Consider the following 26,269-nt stretch of genomic DNA (forward strand, 5'->3'; position numbering starts at 1 on the left):
TAGAAACAACCATAAAAGCACATTTCAATAAACATACATTGACACATAAAATCCAAGAATTGTTAAAAACGACATAGATTAGAGAATCACAAGCAGAATATACAATAAAAAATATAAATATAAATGATTATGTTAGTTAAAATATATCTGTCAGCAACACAATTACCGCTCCATGCTTTTCCTAAATTTAAGTGCTAGTTTTAAAAAGCTGCATACAAATAAAGTGCAATCACAGCTTAAAAGTTGGAGGTAATAAAGTGCTGGTCTGATTTGTGCAAAGTTCATTTGTTTGAGGCATGGATTTAAATATAGCTTCCGCGGTACAGTATAAAAGGGGCAGATGAATAGAAAGTGTGCCAGATCTTGCAGAGACTTTTCGTCGCAGCCGCAAGCTGGCAACACTTGGCCTCGATCGGCCCCCCTCGGTACGGTCTATAATAGATGGAATATGTCTAAGCGAAACCTCGTCAGCAGAAAGCGATCATAACCTGACAAGGGCAATGACAGGTACGGTTCCATGCGCAAAGAGGTTTTTAATAGCACATGTTTCTGAACACTGTCTTTCTTTAGTTCGACCTCCTCCCGAGCTAAATACCTAGATGCAATGAAGGTCTTCTTCACAAAAATAACATCAGATTTAGTGATAAACTCTGGGGTTGCAAAAAGATGAGTACGCCCTAGTTCAGAAAAACAGTTACTGATGTATTTAATCCAAGGGACTTTAAACCCGTTTTCCCATGTTAGTGCTTCTTTCAGGATTTGTTGGGTAAGGGGTATATCAGTATTTAGCCAGCAGTTTAGCCAACAAAGAAGGGAATTACGGCTATCCTATCGCATAAATAGGGCATGCCCAACTCTTCATGGGCAGAAATGTTTGCTGTTCCCCTTGGAACCCTCAAAACCCGTTTTAAAAAACTATTTTCTGCAACCTCCAGGTCTCTGGAGGAGGCGTACCCCCATAGCTCACTTCCATAGCATGCAATAGCAGTGCTCTTTGCTTGATAGAGTTGGAGCAATGCGGCCACCGGACTATTACCCATTTTTCTTGCAAAGTCAAGTATTGCTGCATTGGCTCTAGTTACCTCTCCCGTTTTTCTCTGTACTGCAGGTCCCCAATTTAATTGATGATCAAAGAGGACACCGAGGTAGGAAAATGTTTTAGCTACAGGAATTGTTTTCCCATTTACGTTAAAGGAGTTTGGCTTTTTTTCCCTAGGCCTTCCTTCATGACATAAGATTTTGAGTTATTGATACTCAGGTCCCAGGACTTCATAAAAGCATGGAAAGAATTTAGCTGGGCTTGTAGGCCGATTGCAGTCCTGGATATCAGGGCTGCGTCATCCGCGTAGAGCAGAACCGGCAAGCCTTTCCAGCCGACATAGGGGTAATCTACTCCTTTACTTAAAAGATGCTCTTCCAGGTCATTTATGTATAGGTTGAAGAAGAATGGGGCTAGAATACACCCTTGGCGGACACCACGATGTATTCCAAAGTCCCTCGTTACTTTTAAGTCTTGTGTGTAACAGACATTTGCTCTTGTATCGGAGTGCATGTCGGCTAGGAAATTAATCAGATTCTGCTCTACACCCATTTTTGCCATGGCATCCCATAGCCTACCACGGTCTACACAGTCGAAGGCCGACGATAGGTCCATGAATGCCATGTGAATTGTACCTTGTCGGGCCATGGTGTATTTTCATATAATCATGTACAGGTTCAAACACTGGGTAACCGTTGAGTGACCAGGCCTGAAGCCGTATTGAATTGGGGAAATTACATTACTTTCATCTGCCCATGCTACTAACCTGTTTTAAATTACACCCCCCACTACTTTCACTACAGAGTTAATTAAAGATATTGGTCTGTAGCAGAGTTGGCTGCTGCGGTCTCCTTTTTTAAATACGGGTACTATGGTGGAGATCCCTTACGACTTTGGGCAACCAGAAGCCGCTGCTGCATTAACTACAGCGGTAAGAACAGGGGCCCACAATGATGGGCAAGATTTAAAAAGATCTGGAGGAAGGCCGTCAGGCCCTTGGGCCTTACTGCAGGTTAGGCCTTGAATTCCTTTTTCAACCTCATTAATTGAAAAATGCAGAAGGTTCTCCATAGGAGTAATAGGACTATACTCAGCTTGTGGCTCGTTACTTTTAAAAATAGTACTGAAATGGGTGACCCACTCTTCCTCTGGGATATTTATGCCAGGAACAGTGTTACTTGGATGATCAAACGAAGGTTTATTAATAATTTCCCAGAACTTGGCACTATTACCCAGAATTTTAGGATCTAAAAGGGACTCCCAGGTACTTGCCTTTACCTCTTTTTTTCGTGTCGCAAGGGATTTATTGTTGTTGGCGCGCACAACTTTAATACGTGGCAAGTCTCTAGGTCTAGCTTTTAGGGCCGTCTTAAGGTCTCGGCTGGCTTTGGAGCAGGAGTGGTCAATCCATTTTGGGTTACTGTCAGCATGCCCATTTGCTGACACCATTAACAAGGACCCTACTGTTGATACAACGCCCTCAAATGCAGACAAGGTTTGTCCAGGAGATGATGTAGGTGACACACAAAGTGAAAGTTCGGACCAACATAGATTATTAATTGAGATATACAAGTTGTCACAATTCACCATTGTCCATTTCAAGCGGCGCTTTCCGTTTGTGCACTTTAGGGGTCCCCAGCCTTCACAACCATCAAGGTGGCGAAAGGGAACTACTACGCAGGGCGTATTGCGAAAGCAGATAACAATAGCAAAGAGATTTTTGCTATTGTCAAGAGCTTTGTTGCGCCTGTTGCTGATGCAGTTACTCTTCCGTCTTCTGCACAATGGTGTGAGGATCTGTCCACCTTTTTTATCAGTAAAATAGCGCGGATCCAGCAGGACCTATTAGCAGCTTTGCCCGCCAACTGCTTAGTGACAGACATGTTTCCCACACTCTGTCCTTGTTCTGGACAACAGCTTGCGAACTTTGTGCAAGTTGCTGAGTGTGATGTTCTGCCCCTCCTTCAGTCCCTGAAATCTGGCTCTCCCGCCGATCCGTGCCCAGCTCGAGTGCTTTCGGAAGTGGCGGAAACGGTCTGCACTGAGATTACGCAGATAGTAAATCTCTCCCTGGCCTCAGGTGAGGTGCCTTTAGGCTGGAAACGAGCTAAACTTCTGCCGCTTTTGAAAAAACCGAGACTGGACACTACGGTCCCCAGTAACTACCGCCCCATATCCCTTTTGCCAGCCCTCACGAAAATCTGTGAAAAGGTGGTTCTTCAACAATTGGAGAACTTTGTTGAAACCTCCAATGCCCTCCACCCTGCCCAATCGGGCTTCAGGGCTGCATAGAGCACTGCGACTGCGCTGGTGGAGATGACTGAGGCGATTCGGTACTGTCTAGACGGAGGCGGCAGAGCGGTCCTAATTTTATTGGACCTCTCTGCCGCGTTCGATACCGTCCCCTATGAGCTTCTCCTCGCCAGGCTGTCTGCTATTGGTATTGGCGGAGTTGTGCTGGCCTGGTTGTCTTCTTTTCTCTCTGACAGGTTCCAGCAGGTCTGGATGCCCCCTCACGCATCTGAGCCCAAACCACTTCTCACGGGGGTCCCTCAAGGATCCACTCTTAGTCCCTTACTGTTCAATGCTTACATCACCCCCCTGATTTATCTAGCGGAACAGTATGGGGCTAAGATTATAGGGTATGCAGATGATACCCAACTGCTGTTTACCTGGCCAGACGACAATCTGGATACATCGGCAGTACATCTGTGTTTGTCCTCTGTATTTCGCAGGTTAACCCAGGCCCAGCTGAAATGCAACGAGGACAAATCCGAGGTGCTTTTTTATGGTACCTTTCCCTCCTCGTTTAAGAACACACTGTGGCCCCCTAATATTCCCAGCCCGAAAGAAATGGGGAGACCTGCAAAAAATCTTGGCATCTGGTTTGCAGAGGACCTCAGATTTGAGGATCATATTAAAAAGTTGACAGGTACTTGCTTTGCCACGCTGAGAATGCTCCGCAAATTCTTTCCTCTGCTCCCTAGGGAAGCCAAGGAGATGGTTGCTCGGGCTCTCATACTGCCAAGGCTGGATTACGCGAATGCGCTGTTCAGTGGCATCCCTGCCTACCTGGTGAAATGCCTGCAAATTATCCAGAATGCGGCTGTCCGTCTGCTATTTAATATCCCAAGATGGAAGAGCGCGCGCGCTGAGATGCGCACCCTCCATTGGCTTCCGGTTGCACAGCGCATTCTGTTAAAATCTCTGGTGCTCGCGTTCAGAGCAATCCATGATCAAGGCCCCCTGTATCTGAGAAAGAGATTCATTTGCTATGTACCCGCTCATACTCTCAGATCATCCACCTTGTTCAAATTGTCTCTTCCACGTTTTAAACGAGCCAGGCTCGGCGGACAATCGATCTCTGTGATCGCGGCTCGGGCCTGGAACGCTCTCCCCCTCCACTGGCGGTCCACGCAGACTGTGGCGCTATTCAAGAAAAATTTAAAAACACATTTATTTAAGAGTGTAATTTAAGAGGCTTTTCTGCTGTTTTGCTTTCTGTCTCTCCCATATCGCGCCAGGATACTCTCAAGTAACGGAGCGCGCTATAAAATGGTTTATACATACATACATACATACTTACAACGCTTTCGCAGTTCAAAGATACTTCCACCCAATTTGATGGAGATGGGGATATGATCACTGTGAACGTTCATTTGGATGCGAAAATCTGAGGCAAAGTTGGCAAGGTCCGCAGATAATAGGATATGGTCTATGTATGATCCGTTTAAGTTGCCTTTATATGTAGGTACATGAAAAAGTGTGTGCTCCGCCGTCACAGACATAGCTGCAACTAAATTGTTTTCATTCATCAAAATGTTAAGTTGAGTTCCACGCCGAGAATGATCGAAGTGAAAGCCTTTCAGGCTGTTGCACCCCAAATGTCCCATAGGCGTCACTCCTGGATTCCCACAGGGATGGGTATTAAAATCACCTGCAATCAATATTTGGCGTGACAAATTCCCCACATTGTCTCTCAGAAAATCACACAGCTGCAGTAAATTACATTCACCATATTGGTTTACTGCATTATAAAAATTGATCAAGGTCAGGGTATGTTTGCCCCTCTTTAACTCTAGGACTTGGATATTCCTATTGCCTGGGTGACGATTGTTTATATGACAGATGAGAGCCAGAATAATGTAAATTACCAGGCCCCCCTTTGCTCTTCCACTGCTCGATGGTTCGGCTGGCGTGAAGAAGCTTTGATATCCCTCGATGTGAACGTATTTTTCTTCTGCCAGCCATGTTTCTTGGAGGCATATCACCGCGTATTGTTTGACAAAAGACAGCTATGTGGGATCGCAAGCTTTATCAGCCAGGCCCGCCGTATTCCAGGAGACCAGGCTTGTGCTACATGATGGGATTATATCTGCTTCAGTGACTGTTCACATTGTCAGATAAATTTAGGTCAATAAACTCTGTTCGTGTGACTACCTGTTCTTCCATGGTTTTGTGATTGTATTCTATGTAGGTTAGATCGGGGCTAAAGGCCTCTAAATAGTCAGTGGATGAACTTGACCGATTTTGTGAAAGCAAACTCTCTAATAAGGTTCTTGTTTCTGGGCCTGTCTGGCCAATTAATATTAGTTTCTCAGCAATTGTGAATTCATTCAATCCCTTTCTATCAGCGTCTTTACCAGATGTTATGTCATGGTTTGCGTAACCATTATGTACAGGGGGGATTTGTGTTACAGGTAGTCAGTCGACCCCCTCCAAGCCACACTGTTCATAGAAGGCATTGAACCTGTTTGAAATGGGAACGCTGTACTGATTATTCAGATAGGTTGAGTAGGGATATTCGTGTTGGAAGACTTGGTGTGATCCTTCCCTCCTCTCTGTGTACATTGCAAAGTGATTTGTAGTTCTGTAGTCCCTGGGTATGGCCCGATTTGAATATAATGAGTCATCTGAGGTATAATGCCCATAATTCCCTATAGTATCCCAGTTTTGGTGTTGGTTAGCGAAGGTATAAGATCTCCCCTGTTCCGATGAGAAATGTAGGTGCATGTTATTTGACCCAGGGTCGTTTGAGGGATAAAAGTAGCTAAGATCCATAGTACGAATCAGGCTGTTTGTGGGGCCATCCCTCCATCTACTGATGTGGCTTGCCATGCGGATATCTCTAAAAGTTACAATAATGCACTCACCCTCGGTGGACTTTAATCTATGACCCACCCAATCTACCCTCCTGACATGGGATATTTGCCCATTGAAGTGTGAAGGAAGCGGTCTATGTGTAGTTAGCCAATGGCTCACTTTGTTTTTGAGTTCCCCATATGTTTCTGTTTTCCCCTCCTCCAATTTCGGGACGCCTATCATTACTATTGTGTAGGGGTGAGACTCGGGGGGGAAGGTTGATATAGATTGGCTTTTTAGCTGGTATCCGGTTTGAGGGTTTCTCAGGGCGATCATTTATGGAGATATTTTTAGGTACTGTGGGCCTTAAAGGTCCGGGCTGGTCGTTTTGTTTATCAGTACATAGGCCCTCTGCCGCCCATTCGCTCTCATCATTTTCAGTTGTAGGGGACTCAGAAGCTATGTTAGTGTCTGGGACCGCTACTAGTACAATATTTTCACGAGCGCTGAAGTTTTTGTTTGTGTCATTCGGGACTAATGCTGTAGATAGAGGGGTCAGTGTCTGTTTAGTGTTGCCGCTGTGTGGTGGATGCTTTGAACGTACGGTCTTATTATTAGTCGGCTTTGATGAACATTTAGCCGACGTAAGATTCTCTTTTGATAACGGTGATCTGTGTATTTTTTAACATTGTTGCAGTATTTTTATTTTGTAAAAAACACAGTTGATGGACAGAATGTAGAACAATGTCATACATTCACCCCAGTACAAGGATCTGGGCCTAAATCCATCGTTTTTTTGCACTCCACACCACCCTGGGTTAGACACTGGCTATATGCAAATCAGCTCTGACCCTGTGCCCCATTGGAACAGTCCAGTCCGAACTACCAAGCCATGTCTTTCCCAGACCGGAATCAAGCATCCAAGGACCGGTTTCTGGCTATCAGCCTTCATTCAGCCTGGATAGCTTGACTCCAGTGGTGTGGAGAACCTGGGACTCACGTCTGAGTATACCCAGCACACTCGGGGTGAAAATTGCAAAAAACACAGTTGATGGACAGAATATAGAACAATGTCATACATTCACCCCAGTACAAGGATCTGGGCCTAAATCTGAAACTTCTCAGAGCTTAAATCCATTTCCAAGTCTCCATAGATCTGTAGCATGCAGCAGGTGGTTGTTTCTTAAGGTAGTAAAAAATGTACCTTCATACAGCATTATGAGACATGTGGTGAAAAAGTCACTAGTGGAGTAACTTTTGTGCACATATTAGGCTAATGGTTTCCCAACTGAAACATTGATATTTTATCATATTAGTGATTAAACAAAAAGTCATGATTTTACACAGATTTCCCTGAGGAACATAGTGATCACACTCATTTATTTATTTATTTTAGGCGTTTCATATAGCGCTAACCTGACCCAAGGGTATCGGAGTGCTTTACAGCAGTGTTTCATTGGAGATACTTAATGAAACAATATCATAGGCCCAGATCCTTGTACTGGGGTGAATGTATGACATTGTTCTACATTCTGTCCATCAACTGTGTTTTTTGCAATTTTCACCCCGAGTGTGCTGGGTATACTCAGACGTGAGTCCCAGGCTCTCCACACCACTGGAGGCAAGCTATCCAGGCTGAATGAAGGCTGATAGCCAGAAACCGGTCCTTAGATGCTTGATTCCGGTCTGGGAAAGACAATAACAATAGTAACAATAGTAAATAATTCACACTGACTTTGTGAGGTTCCAGGTGCTGAGGTGTCAATGTTCCTGATTCCCACAACAACCCCAGGCTCCAGGGTGACCACAAACATGGTCTCCAGTGCAATGGTTGGGGGAATGGTTTGGGTGCCACTTCCTGCTCGGCAGGATTCTTATATTCATGCTGTCACCTTTTCTTTTGTTTGCAAACTGAGGTCATAACACCTCTTCCTGATCTCATCAATGGAGCAATGGGTGACTCCTACGCAATTCATTTGTTGTTGCATATCTTGCCAGATTCTTTTCTTTTGAGTCACGGAAATCTTCGGTCAGGATCACCATGCAAATCCCACGAAAACTTAATTTTTCATTTTTAGCCTCCTGCATCCTTTTCTGCACTTTACCTGGCCATTGATGATGATGCTTCTTAAAATGTTCTGATATTTTTGTTGGAACTGGTAGCTGCTCTCCACCTCCACTCCACATCCACTCAAACTGGTCTCCAGGCATGTACTGAGAGGCACTTCCTTGTTCAGATTACCTACGACCAGGGTGTCTTTTTCCTCAATCTGCGGTCACGCTCCCATTTTGCGACCTCAGTTTCAATTTTTGGAAAACACGAATAGGAATTTCCAAAATTGCAGTGTGCCTAAGTAGGTAATCACACATTGGGGGATCAAAATATACATACATATAGAATTACAATTTTCTAATTGTGAATCGCAGAGATTTGCTATTATTTAATTGCAATCTTTACGTTCATACTTCTAGCCCCTTGTTAGGTCTTGCTTTGACAGTGTCTCTGTCCAATCAGAACTTTTCTTTCTAATATACATACAGTGGGCTTTTTGACCATCACTTTTTTTCAATGAGTTTTTTTCATTCATTGGTACAGCTCAGAGGGGTATTTTTCTTTCACTTAATATTAATGGGGTGCATGCAGATGCAATGCATGAGAGACTATTTTACATTGTCTAAAACACATTGGCACAGGGCACTAAAAATTAAAACAGGAAAAGCTTGTGTTCCGTATTCCATAAATCTATGTTGAAAAAAAAAATACACTTTTTCTGGATAAGGAACCTCTCGCACGTAATGTGGCATGCTTCATGAAAGGTAAACGGGCTAAATATCGATTCCAAAATATAGACAAACCAAAATATCGAGTCCAAAATATAGAATGGACAAAATATCGAATGGACAGAATATAGACATCAAAAATATTATTTTGAAGTTAAGTAATGTAATATCGATTTAAAAATATAGACAGTCAAAATATCGAAGTACATAATATAGTTCATTAAAAATATTGAATTTTTTAAAATATCGAAATTTTTAAGTGTTTTTTATGTTAGGCATGTGTGAAAACTGTATATATGTTTGTAATTTATTTTAAGTAATTAACTTTATGTTATTTAATTATTATGTAATTTAATTCTGTAGCGTGTTGGGGGTTTATAGGGGAATAGGGTGGGATAAATCATTTTTATTAATTGATTAATTGATAACTATGTGAATAATATTATTTTATTTTTTGTAGCGGGTTCTGGGTTTATAGGGGAATAGGGTGGGAAGTAATTTAATTATAATTAATTAAACATGTTAATTAATTAATTAGTATTTATTTTGAATAAATTGTTAATTAATTTTTATTTGGTAATTAATTAATTATTAATTGCTAATTTAAATTTATTGATTGATTAATTTATAATTATGTGATTTATAATAATTTATTTACACTAGAGGGATAGTAAAATTTACCCCTATGCTATCCAACGCTTTCCCTGCTGATGCACTCTCTCGAGTGGGAATAGTAATTTTTACCCCTACGCTATCCAACGCTTTCCCTACTGTTGCACTCACTGGAGTGGGAATAGTAATTTTTACCCCTACGCTATCCACCGCTTTCCCTACTGTTGCACTCTCTGGAGTGGGAATAGTAATTTTTACCCCTACGCTATCCAACTGTTTCCCTACTGTTGCGCTCACTGGAGTGGGAATAGCCATTTTTACCCCTACGCTATCCAACGCTTTCCCTACTGTCGCACTCTCTGGAGTGGGAATAGTAATTTTTACCCCTACACTATCCATCACTTTCCCTACTGTTGCACTCTCTGGAGTGGGAATAGTAATTTTTAACCCCTACGCTTTCCAACGCTTTCCCTACTGTTGCACTCTCTGGAGTGGGAATAGTAATTTTTACCCCTACGCTATCCAACGCTTTCCCTACTGTTGCACTCACTGGAGTGGGAATAGTAATTTTTACCCCTACGCTATTCAACGGTTTACCTACTTTCGCACTCTCTGGAGTGGGAATAGTAATTTGTACCCACACGCTATCCAACGCTTTCCCTAATGTTGCACTCTCTGGAGTGGGAATAGTAATTTTTACCCCTACGCTATCCAACGCTTTCCCTACTGTTGCACTCACTGGAGTGGGAATAGTAATCTTTACCCCTCCGCTATCCAATGCTTTTCCTACTGTTGCACTCACTCTAGGGGGAATAGTAATCTTTACCCCTACGCTATCCAACGCTTTCACTACTGTTGCACTCTCTGGAGTGGGAATAGTAATCTTTACCCCTCCGCTATCCAACGCTTTCCCTACTGTTGCACTCTCTGGAGTGGGAATAGTAAATTTTACCCCTACGCTATCCAACGCTTTCCCTACTGTTGCACTCTTTGGAGTAGGAATAGTAATTTTTACCCCTACGCTATCCAATGCTTTCCCTACTGTTGCACTTCCAGGAGTGGGAATAGTAATTTTTACACCACTGCTATCCTACGGTAATAACAGTGTGTATTTTTTATCAATATTATGTTTATATATATATATATATATATATATATATATATATATTCACAGAAAAAACCATAGGTTATAGTGGATATATAGTTAGGAATTTGCATTTACAAAACCTTGAAAATTCAATGAAAAAACCATTGGTTTTAGGCCATATATAGTTAGGGATTTGCATTTACAAAACCTTATTTTACTCGCATAAAACCATTGAAATTCCATATATAGTTATAAGCGCTAACTATATATCGCGCACCCGCAATCCACTGCTGATGATGTCACATATTACATCATTCATGACATGGTTAGTGACATCACTGATGACATCACTGATGACATCTCAAATGACATCACTGATGACATCACTGATGACAACATGCAGTGACTGTATGTTTCTGTAAAGTTAAAATATCTCTTACATATTGAAGAATGAGTGGATATATAAGTGTCTGGATGAAGGATTTAGTAGGTGCATGACTGACTGTATGAGTGAGTGATTAAATGTGTCTCACTGAGTGCATGGGTTAGTGACTAAACTGTCTTAATTTGTGCATCATTATGTCTGTTGTTCTGTAAACTGTTGCATGTGTTGATAAGTAGCTATATGAGTAACTATATGGGTTATTGATTGGTTGCCCAAGTATTTGTATGGGATACTGAGTGTGTGTGTAGGTGGCTGGGAGGTGTATGACTCTGTGCATAGATGTGTGAGCAGTTGATTCACTAGATGTATGGTTTCAAAAGTGCATGTGGAAACAGCTGTATGGGCGGTTGACTGTGTGCATGAGTGCATTGGAGAGTGAATGGATATCTCAGTGCTACATGTCAAAGTAAGTACATATGTAAAACACAGTACATGTGAGAGTTGACATATATAAATAACTGTGCATAAGAGCCAGTGAATGTGTGAGTGGCTGTATGGATCATTGTGAACTTGTATCAGGGATTGTATAAGAGAGTAAATATGTGTTAGTATATGTTTGAATAAGTAAATTTTGTATAACTGTATAGTTGAGGAAATGGAGGTGTGATTGATTCTTTGCATGACTGACTAGGTGTGTGAGTAACTCCATGGATGAGTGACAGTCTGTGAGTGTCTGTTTACACTGATTGTATCTAAGGTTATATTAGAGTCTGAAGAGGTTCATCGTATTATCACATGAATGATATCATCAGTGATGTTATCAGTCATGTCAAATGAGATGTTTTCAGTGATGTCATCAGTGATGTCATTTGAGATGTCATCAGTGATGTCATCAGTGATGTCACTAACCATGTCATGAATGATGTAATATGTGACATCATCAGCAGTGGATTGCGGGTGCGCGATATATAGTTAGCGCTTATAACTATATATGGAATTTCAATGGTTTTATGCGAGTAAAATAAGGTTTTGTAAATGCAAATCCCTAACTATATATGGCCTAAAACCAATGGTTTTTTCATTGAATTTTCAAGGTTTTGTAAATGCAAATTCCTAACTATATATCCACTATAACCTATGGTTTTTTCTGTGAATTTCATTGGTTTTTTAATAGCAAATATGAAAAGCTTTAAAATGTCAAGTACGTGATAGATAAAAACATTTTCGTATTTATGCACGCTGATGTGCTTTGAACGCTGCACCCCCCCCTCCCCTCTTTTGTCTTAGTAGTACTCTCTCTTTGCAGATAGTGAACGGTAGTTAACGCAAGCCTTTGCCCCCGTTGTAATCCGTCGTGCCTGCTTGTCTCTCCATTTGATTGATTGTTGTCCAAGCATTTACTGTTTTAGAATTGGTTCTCTTTGGATCATTCTCTATTTACAAACAAGCACAAAGTCGCAATACTCTGTTTAGTCTTTGCAGATAGTGAAAAATCGTGTAAAAAAAATCAAAGTAATCGAGCAAAATCAGTAGGCCACTAATTAGGAAGCATGTAAACAAATCTGTTTCAGCTTACATGAGAGACCATGGAATGGGCTCTCTGTACAACAATAACTTGCGTTACTACATGCAAGATATCTACAGAGGAGATGGAGTTCACTTCTCAGATGAGGGCAACAGAATTTTCATTCTGAATTTAAGACTCTGCATTGGTACCTACTTATAAGTACCTAAATGTACCATAAACCCAAAAGCTCTTCTCAGAGCTACCCTACATCTGATCACTCACAATTATTATTTTTCTCTAACTTTTTTCACTAATTTTCCACAAAATTCGCTCCCCGGAGCGCTACCCGGTTCGCTAACCGAAAGCTAACCTCGCGGAATTTTTTTAAAAAAAATTTTTTTTCCGCACATATAAGCCTCCTCAGCCACGCTCAGAAAACCTAGGGGGTCAAGATAAGTCTACCATGACCCCTTCTACCCATTCTAAACATTATTTGCCCTCCATCTTGTATCTTAATGCGAACGAAACACAAAATGGTGGACTCCCGTGACGCTTAAGGTTCGCTAACCGGGCAGCTTCCCGGAAAGCGGTCCTAAAAAAAGGCGGGAAAGTAATTTACAGAATAACGACTAGAAACACTCTCACCAAATATAGATTAGCTCATACTACATAACAATCCCTTCCATTCTCACAAATTTCATTGAAATTCCATTTAGCCATTTAGCCTGTAGACCTCTCCAAGTACCGTGAGGTAAATTACTTCACAAAACACATCTGAATTGTTGGAATTGACAACCAATGAAAATGTTACTTTCATTTTCTACTTTTATTACCTGACATTTGATTGGTTATATACCTGTATATATATAAAGGGAGAGAAGGAAACACAGCCATTTTGACTACTACTTCTTGTTGTACCTCCTATTTCAAAAGCTTCAAAAAACTTCAACTTCTTTGTGAAGGTAAGTTATAATTTAATATATTGTGCACTATGACTTAATATAGTAGACTTTTTCTGCTACATATACACTATCCCTCTGTAGTAGTAGTGTCTTGGTTAAATCACATACACTTTTTTTTAGTCCTATTTCCACTCTCATACTATACACTGCCAAAAGATAAATTCACTGATAAAAACTGCCTATCTAAAATTAATCCCAACAGTGCCCTATCTCTACTAATATATATTTTTTTAATCCAAATTTCAGGCAAAATGGAAGGCGAGCAGCAAGTTTCATTTTCGATTGAACTGAAGGAGAGCAGCCAAGACAAACTTGATGACTTTATGGATGACAGTAGAGACCACGAACTTCTACAATGTGTTGAAGCAGTAGACAACTTGCTTCAAAATGAAAAACAATTACACCCTATAATAAATTATGACATTTCTGACAATGAAATGTTAGAAAATTTAATAAAGTATGAAACACAATCATAATAAAAAAAATAAATAAATAAAGAAAACAAAAAAAAACAAGAAAAACAACAAACAATTAACATACAGTATTAGAAAAGTCTTTCATTCTTTTATCCATAAAGTTCGCTGCCCAGAAAGCTATCCGGTTCGCGAACTTGGCGCTTACCACGCAAAAAAAAATTTTTTTTTTTGGACCCTCCTAGGCCCTTTTAAAACCTCCACATAAAACCTAGGGGGTCAACGAGGATCTACTATGCCCCCTTATGGTAATTTCCCCCTTTGTTTTGGCCTCCTCTTGTCTCTCGATCCTACCGAGAGACAAGATGGCGGCCGCTCCGGACTGTTTAGAATGTTGACAGACACCGGAGGGCCAATCAGCTTCTCATCGCAAAGTTCCGTTACGCGAAAGGTTCGCGAACCGGATCGCTGCCCGGAGCGCTGTTACAGATATATATCTTGATTTAAACGTTAATTTCTCAAAATCCACTGAAGCACATATATTGAGACCTAGCAAAGGCACATCGGGCTAACAGTCCCTACAATTTTGCCAAGTTTCGTGAAAATCCATTCAGCCGTTCGGGCTAAAAGTGAGTCCAACCGCCCTATGGAAATTAACATGGGAAAAAGGCGTTTTGGGACCCCCCTTTTTTCTCGGCCCCCCCTCCACAAAACCCCCCCAAATTTTCAAGGTCTGCTCAGAAACAAAATGTGCCATTTTCCTGAAAATTTCAGCCAATTCCGTCCACGAACGCAAAAGTTATTAGGCATAGAATTTTCAGAAATCCCATAGGGAAAAAATCCTAACTATATATACCTACTGGCGACCGCCAGTAGGTAATATATATATATATATATATATATATATATATATATATATATATATATATATATATATATATATATATATATATATATATGTTTTAACAGATATGATTGTATATATTTTTATATGTTACATTAATTATTTAATAATTTTAAAGTAATTTAAGTATTTCTAAGTATATTTTAGCTATGTATTTTTAATATTTTTTTAATTTTACATTATTTTTAACAAATTCGATATTTTTCCAATGTATATATATAAACTATATTTTGGATTCGATATTTTGGTACTTACCTGTTTGTAGATAGGAATTCGATATTTTGTCTGTTGATATTTTGGCGGCAATATTTTGGGTAGTCTATATTTTGTCCGTCGATATTTAGTCAGTGATCCTTCATCAAAGGCTTCCTCACCCCACCCTGGTTTACACTCTGGTATTTATATCTGGATACTTGCTTTTATCCAGGAACTATAACTTAGCAACCATTTCCTCATATTTCTGAAGCCGAGTCTGCCCTGGGAGTGACATTTCACCAGGGTAGGGTGAAAACACCTATGATGAAGCATGCCATATTTTGTGGGCAGGGCATCATCATCTAGTAAAACTGGAACTGGTTTTTAAACCGAGGGATATTGAATACGGAACAAAAAGGTTTTTGGTGCCCTGCGTCTACTGTGTTTGGATGTGTTCATTTTTGGGTGGACGCACTGTATGCACTTTGTATCCCTCTTGATCTCCTTGTGCCTCTGCCTTTATTGTCTGCTCATTGATAGCATGTGCATGCACAGGCATGAAGAAAGACACACTTCTGCATGCCTGTCTTTATATATACTAGCACATTAAACCCAGAACCAATAACCTTGCCATTATGTTGTTCACTATATCAATGCAGGTGTAATCAGTTGGCGAGCGAATGATTCATTTGCTAATAATGGTACAGTAGCCCCATAAATGTATGTGCCTTTCGTGCAAGTCACCACAACACCTCGAACAGATGGAAGAAAAGCAGAGACAAACATTGGCTGTAATCAAATACAATACCAAAAGATAACATAACATGAAGTTCATATGAAAAATTGACAATGTCAAAGAACAGCAAGTAAAAAAGTGTTCAACAGCTGAGTGTGAATATAATACTGGAGATCTACCACTGAAGAGATCATGCAATTGTATCAAATTTAAGTTAACAAAATAAAATGTATATATGAGAAATGTAATACATGGTGATTTTACGTTTTGCTTATAGCACAAAGTGAAGGCAAATTTGTTTTGGTTTTTGAATCGTTCACTGATTTAAACTTTTTTGATCTGCAGGTCACAATTTCAAATCCAAGCAAGGCCACCTCAGCCTTCCATCCTCTGAAGGTTTTCAAACAGAGTATTACTGACGGTAACAGTAACAATGGTTAGGGTGATGCAGTGAGCTAATACAACCCTCAATATTTGGCTCCCCTGGTCAGATCTTTGAATCACGGTAGGCCCATTCAGCCTTTCATACTTCTGAGGTCGATGAAATGAGTACGGTTGAGTAGTAGAAAGCACTTGTTGTTTTAACCTCAAGATTTAATTCAGGGATAATATGCACTTTACAAATAAACATTTTGTTTAATTGCAGTACTTATAAATGACAGAATGACATGAAGAGCTATACATAATCACTTTAATATTCCTTCCATCCAGCATCTTCAGTGTAGGGGTGAATTTCAACCCCTTAAGGAACATGACTGCATTCCCCACTAACACAATCATAGAAGCCACAATTACATTACCGAACACATAGAAATACACAGCGAAATGTCTTCTACATAGCCAAGACACTCATCCCCTCACCTGTCCTTAGCAAAATAGACTTTTGCGGTATTCTACTAGTCGGTCTCCCACTATACCCTTTTACCCCACAAAATAAAGTTCTTAAATTTCACTAAAAGAACTCACTTCAACCTCTCGGCACACTCCTTCCTATAACTAGTATATGTTGACTGCTATACTGGAAAACAGACTTTCGGAAAGGGTAATTTGTTCTATTTGAGATTAAAAACTGTTTTAGAACTAGTTTGCCTCTCAGCTCAGTCCCTGAGGATCAACAGCCAACCCTGGCTTACCAGTGACCCTCACCCGGGTTTTCATTGGCTTGGTGTCTGGGAGCTCGAAGACATGGGTGGTGTGTGCAAGGGATCCCTTGACGACGATTAGCTATCAAGAAGGGTGGCAGAATAAGGGTCAGCTTTTACTTAGCTCTTCCTTTCTCATGAAAATTGCGGATTGAACTTTCAGGACCCCTCATTCATTTAGGAGAGTGGTACAATGGAGGGCCGGAGGTCCTGCAATTAAAGGATGGATGTTGCCACTTTGGCAGAGGGACTCATGGGACTTTTGCAGTAAATTATTTTAAAAAAAGCTGACAAGGGAGGTGAGAACTCGGCAGAAAGATTGGGTGAAGGGAATTTTCCAGTGACTGGCTATTGCGCAGTGCTGGACTGGAACCTTACCACCTCTTCAAAGCAGTCTTGCTCCTGTGAATAAAGCATCTTTCAAGAAGAAATCTGGAAAAAAGATGACTCAAGCATTCATGACTTGCTTGATCCCAGGACTGGAACTGCTCTCCAAGAGTAAAGTGCTTAGATTCCTGTTACCTGACAGAGGGACGTCAGAGGTAGAATGGCTCATGACTGTGAGGACTGCACCCTGCAGAAGCCTTGACTGTTCAGAAGCATGCCTCAGGGCCTGAGAGCTCACTGGGAATGTTCCCAGAAAGTTAGAAAAAAATGGTTTTAGTCATTTGTTTTTAGTCAAGACTGCTGGACATTGGCTTCTCTGCAGGGTTTCCCCACACCCACACCCACACCCACAACTTTCTGTCTTCACCCTCCTGTTTTCTCAGCCTTTTTCTTGGCTTTTAGAACTCTCTGCACATTATCACTGCCAACTGGTGCTAAATGGCTGGTGCAGCCTCCTTTAAACAAGGTGAAGTCGGCTTACACCCAAGTGGCACATTTAATTTACTTTTAGGTCCTTAGTAAAAGTGGTACAGCATGACCCAGGGCCTGTAATTAAATGCTACTAGTGGGCCAGTATCACTGATTGTGCCACCCACTTGAGTTGACCTTTTAAACATGTGTCAGGCCTGCCATTGCAGCCTGTGCATGCTAAGCCCCGGCAAAGGGTGGGCCATCTGTGGCCGTCAGGGGCCGAAAGGGGCCTGGCTGGGCCACCCCATTTGGCATTTTTAACAAGGACTACTGACCCACAGAAGTAAGGTAATGTGCTAATCGTATTAAATCTAGTTGACAAATTCATTCCTCCCAGATCATTAACGCATTGAGCGTCACTAAGTTACTAACTGACCCCACTGCTAAAATGAGTAAACGGAGGGGGGTAGTTGGAACTCTAGATGATTTTATTATAAGGGCCAAATCGGTGCTTATACATGAGATACAGGCAACCGAGAGACGATTGTCTTTAGATCTTGCCCAGCTCCAACCGCGTCTGTCACCTGGGGGTACTTTGGACCTAATGTCTTCTGACATTCTAAGATCTTTCCCTTTGCCTTTAAGTCCTGATATAGTAGTTACAAACATACCGTCTTCATCCCCTTCTGCTAACCAGGATCTAAGCGCCCCTGCATGCAATACATGAGGGATGATGAGCAAGATAGCCAGAGGGCGGACACTGGCTGCTTCAGCACTTGGGGGAAAGAAAAATGCACCAAAAATAAACCAGTCAAAGTCCAGGCAAAAAACGATAGACTCTAATACAGACGTCCTGTGCAGTAGTGTTGGTAGCAGCGGCAATGGAACAGTTGAAGCCCAGATGACCAACTCTATCTCCACCAAGACTGAAGATCCTCTATTTAATGGCCCTTATACAACCGATATGGGTATCGAAATTTTAAACACTTTGATGGAAGGATTTGAATCCAGACTGGATGATCTAATGGAGATTTTTGTTAAGAAACTTGATGTCTTATGGAAGAAAATGTCTAAGACAAAAACTGTGGCAGCAAACACAAATAGTGGTGGGGACGGGAAAATTGCTCTGCACCAGTATCGAATGGTCAAACAAATGGTCAAACAAATTGTAATGATGCTTCGCAATCCAGAAGCGCAGTTGACCACATGGCGCCACCCCAAGCTGCCTTATGCAAATCATGTGGGAATAGGGGGGCTTCCCTAGCAAAAAGCGATGATCATATTAATAGAAGCAGCAGGTTGACAATAGGGAAGGATGGTATGGGTACTCACAAGGGGGGCAACAATCAAGGCAGGTGCCTAAAAAAGGCTTAAGGCCAGTTAATGGCACCAACGATGTGAATAGAGATCTCAGTAAGTCTGGTTCTAATTTTAATTTGGATGTTTTACATCTCCCACCAGCCTCCGCCCCATATGTGCTTGTCCTAATTGGCGTCCCTGCGCTTAGAGAGGGACAGAGAGAGTCCTGGTCTGATCTCCAAAACAAGTCGGTAGACTGGCTTCATAAACACAAACATTTTGATCCGCATAGGATGGAGGAAATAATCATGGCCAGGAGAGTAGGGTGAGTCGGACCATCAAATAAATGTATAGATACGGATTGCATTGTTTTAAACTTTAGAAGGCCCCAACAGGTCCGTCGCCTTCTATCCATTACAGATGAATCATTTAACCCCAACTAATATTAGCACACTTCTTCTGGGTTACTTCTATAAGCCATCCTTAACTCCAAACAGAAACACTGAAACAGATATGCCCCTATCGAATGGTTTTCATATCCTCTCTGGTCTGGATACACAAGATTGACCATTAGACATGGTATCTAATGTAGAAGCCAATGATACGCCAATCTTAAACGTATCAATTATACCTAATCGCTCCCCAGAGATGATAAACTCAGTAAAAAGTGGCAATGGAGTTACCCTGAGTGTATTGAGCTGGAATGTGGCAGGTCTACATTCAAAACTTGATACTATAGACTGGATAAACATGATTAGGGAATATGACATCATCATGTTCCCTGGAAACCTTGGCCACAGAAGAATTATACATCGAGGGGTTCCATTGTTTCAGTGTGCTATCCCAAACACCCAGGATGGGGAGACCATCGGGAGGACTGTTTATAGGGATTAATGTGGCTGCTGGGGGAAGCTTTAAGGTAATCCCTACCCATATCTTAGATTATCAGGTAGTACTGCGTAAAAAAGGGATTCATTTCCATTTGATACATTTTTATAATAATGATTTTCAGTCAGTTCCAAACAAGAGTTTTATAAAGCGTTTTGACTTTATTTCAGATTTGGATAATCAGTCCAATAATGGGAATCTTCTGGGTATTTTAGTGGGGGGTGATTTTAATGCTAAAATTCTCGGTATACACCCTGAAAAGGGAACGACCTATTATGGACAATCGACAAGTAGAGGTAGAGAACTTGACAGGTTTATAAGATCCCATAATTTGTCCAATGTTATGGACCTGGTCGCACAGTCAACCACGAACAATCATCCAACCTATAGGGGAAGGGGTTGTAGTTCTATCATAGATTTCATTTTCGTTTGCCCTCTGATAGAAAAACAGCTGGTATCTGCTGAAGTTGTACCCTCTGACTATGGAAATCATTATCCCATTAAGATATCGATACACACTGCCCATAGGCCTATTTTTTAGACCGAATGTGGGGCCACAAACCTAATGGTGTCAACTGATAATTTAAGATTGTGTTGGAATGGGGTAGATAACTCCGAAATTTTCAGGAAAGTGGCAAGGGACAAAATGCCTCTGATTGTTTCTTGCCTTTCATTAGAATTACCACCGGTAATTTACTTTTATCTTTAATTCTATTCCGTTAGCTTTCGACACCAAACAGCTTGGAAAATGTCAGCAGAATATTAATTCTTTCATTTGGGGCTATAAATACAGCAGAGTAGCTTGGAAAAAATTGAGAAGGAGAAGAGAAAAAGGAGGGCTTGCATTGCCAGACCTCGAATATTACGCTTGGGCATTTCATCTGACCCATTCTAGGATGCTACTTAAGCGTCCCTGGGAAAACGCAAATGGGCTGATGTACAAGGCAATGCTACTGGGTTCGGGTCTTCCAGAGAATGGCTTTCTCTTCAAGTTCGGCCATCAGAAGTTTTTCAAAAAAATTAGGTTAAAGACATTACTGAGTAGCTTGAAAGAGTGGTCTCAAATAAAATCTAAGGCCGGGATAGGATACTTATCTGAGCATGCACCAATTTGGGATCTACCCGGACTGGCATCACAAGAGGTCAATACAGTTAAAAAAGTTCTGCAAGATGCAGGAATTACAAAGTGGGGAGACATGTTGACGGAAAGATCAATCATAGACTGGGATATCTTCAAGCTAAAAGTAACATCACCACTCTCCTGGATAGTATATCTACAAATCGGAAGCTGGATTCGGACTCAAATTAGGAAAAAAGGAATGTTGGGAGAGGAGAGTCCTTTAGAAAATATCTTAGTTGAGAGACCTGCGGGAAAAAAGGAAGTTGCACTCTTCTATTGGCACATTATAGAGGATGGAGAGCGAGATTCTAACCTCCCGGAAAAAGTATGGGGCGCAGAGGGAGAACCAGACAGAGAGGTCATTTGGGAGGAATCTTTCACCCTTCTTTACAAAATCATCAAGCCAGCATGGTTGAGGCGCAACCATTTCTTTACACTCCACAGAGCGTACTATTCTCCTAAAAGGCTGTCGAAATTTCAAACAGGAAAATGCTGCAGCAAATGTTCTTTACCGGCAGCCTCGGATCTTCATATGTTTTGGGAGTGTCCGAACATTGCCACTTTTTGGGATGAAATCAAAACAACACTCAAATCTATCCTAGGTATCACTATCTCGTGCTCATGGTCTTTAATTATCTTCGGATTAAACCACAATATTAGGGGACCAGAGAGAGATTTTTTGTTTTATGCCATTTTATTGGCAAGAAGAGAAATCTGTAAGAATTGTGTTAATATACATCCCCCAACCCATGCAGAGTGGCTGGCTTCACTGTATGCAACATCAAAGCTGGATTTATTGAGAACTTGCAGCTCTCGGTCACTTAAATTTTGGGACCTTTTGATCAATTGGAGGAGAGATAGTTAATAACCCGGGGTTTTTTTTTTTTCCCGGGTCCGATGATTAGGCCTAAAAATCTCTCTGTCCTAAAGGGTGGTATCGAACAACTACAGGACAACTGGCCGAACTGGTCCGAAGGGAGTAAGTCCGTCCAAGCTCTGTTGGCGACGTGGAGGAAGACCCTCGGGGTACCTGGAACCCAGTTTGGGGCTCCGGGTCGCCAAAGGGGGGTCGATCCTCGTGGTGGAGAGGATAAGAGCATAGTTGGATCGACTTTTTGGCTAATGAGGACAAAAAAAAAAAAAAAAAAAAAAGATGTTTTTTCTCTCTGAACACCCCATCTGATCTGGGCGAAATTGTCTTCATGGAATTTTCTAAGCAAGAACAGCAAGTAGGGGGGTAGACCTAATCCATCAAGGCCATTCCATAGTAGTGCCCATGGGACCAGGTCGAAGGCAGTTCGCAAGTCTATAAAGACTAGATACAAAGTGCCCCCTCCCAGCACCACCACTTTCCAATATAGCATTAGAAGGCGGAATGTCTGCTCGATGGTGCCTGTCCCTGTTCTAAAACCTGCCTGAAAGTCGGACAGGATCTTTTCCTCATCAGCCCACTGCAAAATCCTACCCAGTACCACTTTGCCCGCAACCTTCTGGGTTGAATCCAACAAACTGATAGGGCGATAGTTGGCTGGGTCGTCCCTGCTGCCTTTCTTAAAAATTGGCACAACTTCAGCGCCCCTCCAAGAGTCAGGAAAAGATCCTCCTAGTAGAACCTCGTTTAGAAGTGAAGCAATTAATCTGCTCCACACTGCTGGGTAGGATTTCAGTAGATCACCTGGGATCCCATCAGGACCTGGAGCCTTATTGGAGACGATACCCCCAATTGCCCTTTCAACTTCCTGGCTAGTGAAGGGGCCGTCGATGGCAAGGGGATTAGCTATTGGACTGGACAAAAATCCCGGACATAAAGGAGATGACCCCAGTGTAGCAGAATATAGCTTGGAGAAGTGAACAAACCAAGCGTCACCAGGGATGTTATAAGTTATTTGCTGGTCAATGGGCTTATTCCTTGCTCTTAGAAGATCCCAAAACCCCTTTGGGTCCTTCCTGCTACTTGCCTCAGTTAGCTCACACCAGAAATGATATTCATAAGCCTCCTTCGCCTCAGCCACCGTTTTTTTGTAGAATTTCCTTGCGGATCTAATAGTGGCTGGATCCCTGTTCTTTACTGCAGAAATGAGCTCCCCCTTAGCAGCTCGGCATTTAGAGGAATACCATTTATCTCTAGCCTTGGAGGCACTTTTGGGTACAACCCTGGCCTTGGATTGGGGAATGATAAACAGTTCACTCAGTGCTGCTATGGTCTCTGTAAATAACGGTAAAACTTTTATGCTAGATGGACTTAAAGCGTCAAGCCGAGGCTCCACCACAGACAAGATGGTCCCGGCTTGCGCCAGCCTTGCCTCGTCTGCTTTGACTTTTGCACACTTCAGACGCCTGCCACAGTTAGACGGAGCAATTTCATGGGATGATTTCCAGATATGGACAGGCTTATCTTGCTTCTTCATCTGCCAAGGGGAAGTGAGGGTTAGGCAAAGGGGGTTATGATCACTATCACAAGACGCTATAACCTCCATGTCTAGGTGGAAAGGCCAGAGATTATAGTTCAACATGATAAAGTCAATTCTGGAGGTGTGGCCCGTCCTGTTGTAAGTATGAGCACCCATAAGATCCGATTTTGATCGACCATTTGTTGATCTCAAGTTGTGTTCCATGCAAAGTGCATTGATGTCTATCGCACTTTGTGTCCATTTTGGAATCGGGTCGAGGGTCAGGATCGGGATGGGCGACCCTTAGATCCACTTTGTTGGAGAGCTGGAACAAAGTAGGTTGTAAAGCCTACTCTATGTTTTGGTTCCTGAGACCAGGTTTCTTGCAGAATACAGATGTTATAGGGCTCTAAGAACACATTCCATTCTGGGTTATCAAGGTTGCGAGCAAGCCCTGCCACATTCCAGCTTACAATCTTTAGCAGGGGTACATCTATGGTAGACTGACTAGGAGAGTGAATAGGTACGGATGGAATGGGCACAGCCACTAAAGGTAGCCTTTCTAAGGGCTCATTTTGAGGAATTTTGAGAGCCATGGTTTCCTCAGGCAGTTTTCCCACTGTTAAGGTGGCCTGGGTGGGTAACATGGATAGAATGTGGGAAGGTGCCAACTGATCTTCCCTACCTTGTGGGTAAAAATCACCTAGAGCGGTCAGGTCAGCTGGATCTACACCGCTCGCAACTATCAACCTTCAGCAATCAGCTACGTCGTCCAGGTTAGGCAGAACAGTATCCCACAGTGCGGTGAGTCCTTGCCCCTTTTCTGCTGATGGAGGTGGGGCGGGGCGGTCAGGGAGAGCGGGGCCAGGTGACTCGGCCACTGACACCGGGACTCCTGGGAATGTGAGTCCCGGTTTTGCGCTCGCAGCCCTGCAGCCTCACACAAACCCCACTGCAGCGTCCAGGAAGAAGAATCCGAAGCGGGACCCGCGTAGCGGGTTCCGCGAGGCGTGGGTGGAAGAAAGGAGCCTTCAGCAATCAGCTACGCCGTCCAGGTTAGGCAGAACAGTATCCCACAGTGCGGTGAGTCCTTGCCCCTTTTCTGCTGATGGAGTTGGGGCGGGGCGGTCAGGGAGAGCGGGGCCAGGTGACTCGGCCACTGACACCGGGACTCCTGGGAATGTGAGTCCCGGTTTTGCGCTCGCAGCCCTGCAGCCTCACACAAACCCCACTGCAGCGTCCAGGAAGAAGAATCCGAAGCGGGGCCCGCGGAGCGGGTTCCGCGAGGCGTGGGTGGAAGAAAGGAGCCTTCAGCAATCAGCTACGCCGTCCAGGTTAGGCAGAACAGTATCCCACAGTGCGGTGAGTCCTTGCCCCTTTTCTGCTGATGGAGGTGGGGCGGGGCGGTCAGGGAGAGCGGGGCCAGGTGACTCGGCCACTGACACCGGGACTCCTGGGAATGTGAGTCCCGGTTTTGCGCTCGCAGCCCTGCAGCCTCACACAAACCCCACTGCAGCGTCCAGGAAGAAGAATCCGAAGCGGGACCCGCGGAGCGGGTTCCGCGAGGCGTGGGTGGAAGAAAGGAGCCTTCAGCAATCAGCTACGCCGTCCAGGTTAGGCAGAATAGTATCCCACAGTGCGGTGAGTCCTTGCCCCTTTTCTGCTGATGGAGGTGGGGCGGGGCGGTGAGGGAGAGCGGGGCCAGGTGACTCGGCCACTGACACCGGGACGCCTGGGAATGTGAGTCCCGGTTTTGCGCTCGCAGCCCTGCAGCCTCACACAAACCCCACTGCAGCGTCCAGGAAGAAGAATCCGAAGCGGGACCCGCGGAGCGGGTTCCGCGAGGCGTGGGTGGAAGAAAGGAGCCTTCAGCAATCAGCTACGCCGTCCAGGTTAGGCAGAACAGTATCCCACAGTGCGGTGAGTCCTTGCCCCTTTTCTGCTGATGGAGGTGGGGCGGGGCGGTCAGGGAGAGCGGGGCCAGGTGACTCGGCCACTGACACCGGGACTCCTGGGAATGTGAGTCCCGGTTTTGCGCTCGCAGCCCTGCAGCCTCACACAAACCCCACTGCAGCATCCAGGAAGAAGAATCCGAAGCGGGACCCGCGGAGCGGGTTCCGCGAGGCGTGGGTGGAAGAAAGGAGCCTTCAGCAATCAGCTACGCCGTCCAGGTTAGGCAGAACAGTATCCCCGATTGCCTGATTATGTGCATTGAGGATTGAGTTATTCTCGCATTACGAACTGCCTGATTATGTGCATTGAAGATTGAATTATTCTCGCATTATGAACTGCCTTATTACTTGCATTGAGGAGTGCGTTATACCTGCATTATGGACTGCCTTATTACTTGTATTGAGGATTGAGTTATTCTCGCATTACGAACTGCCTGATTATGTGCATTGAGGATTGAGTTATTCTCGCATTACAAACTGCCTGATTTTGTGCATAGAGGATTGAATTATTCTCGCATTACAAACTGATCATTACTTACATTAAGGAGTGTGTTACACTTGCATTACGAACTGCCTGATTACGTACATTGAGGATTGCATCATTCTTCCTTTACGAACTTCCTGATTACTTCCATTGAGTGTAGCATTATTCTTACATTATTACAAACTGCATTGGTCTGAGAATACGAACTGCATAGCATTGCATTAGGACTGCATTTGAACATCCTGCCCTGCTCATTAATACCGCAAGAACCTGTGTTTGTTGGCCTAATAAGCGTCCAAGTGAAAGATTACGAATATGCATATGTTGGATTTATATAATTTGGTCTTACCGTATTTTTCTTCGTGATAAAGATACCTCTATTTTCATACATCATTGTGGTGTCCATTTGTGGTGTTATCACTGTGTCACTGGGAGTGTGGTTGCAAATACTTTACACATTGCCTTGAAGATAAGCCGTGCTGCTCATGCCAAT

This window comes from Lissotriton vulgaris, chromosome 7 (assembly GCF_964263255.1).
Source record: "Lissotriton vulgaris chromosome 7, aLisVul1.2, whole genome shotgun sequence".
Classification (NCBI taxonomy): Eukaryota; Metazoa; Chordata; class Amphibia; order Caudata; family Salamandridae; genus Lissotriton; species Lissotriton vulgaris.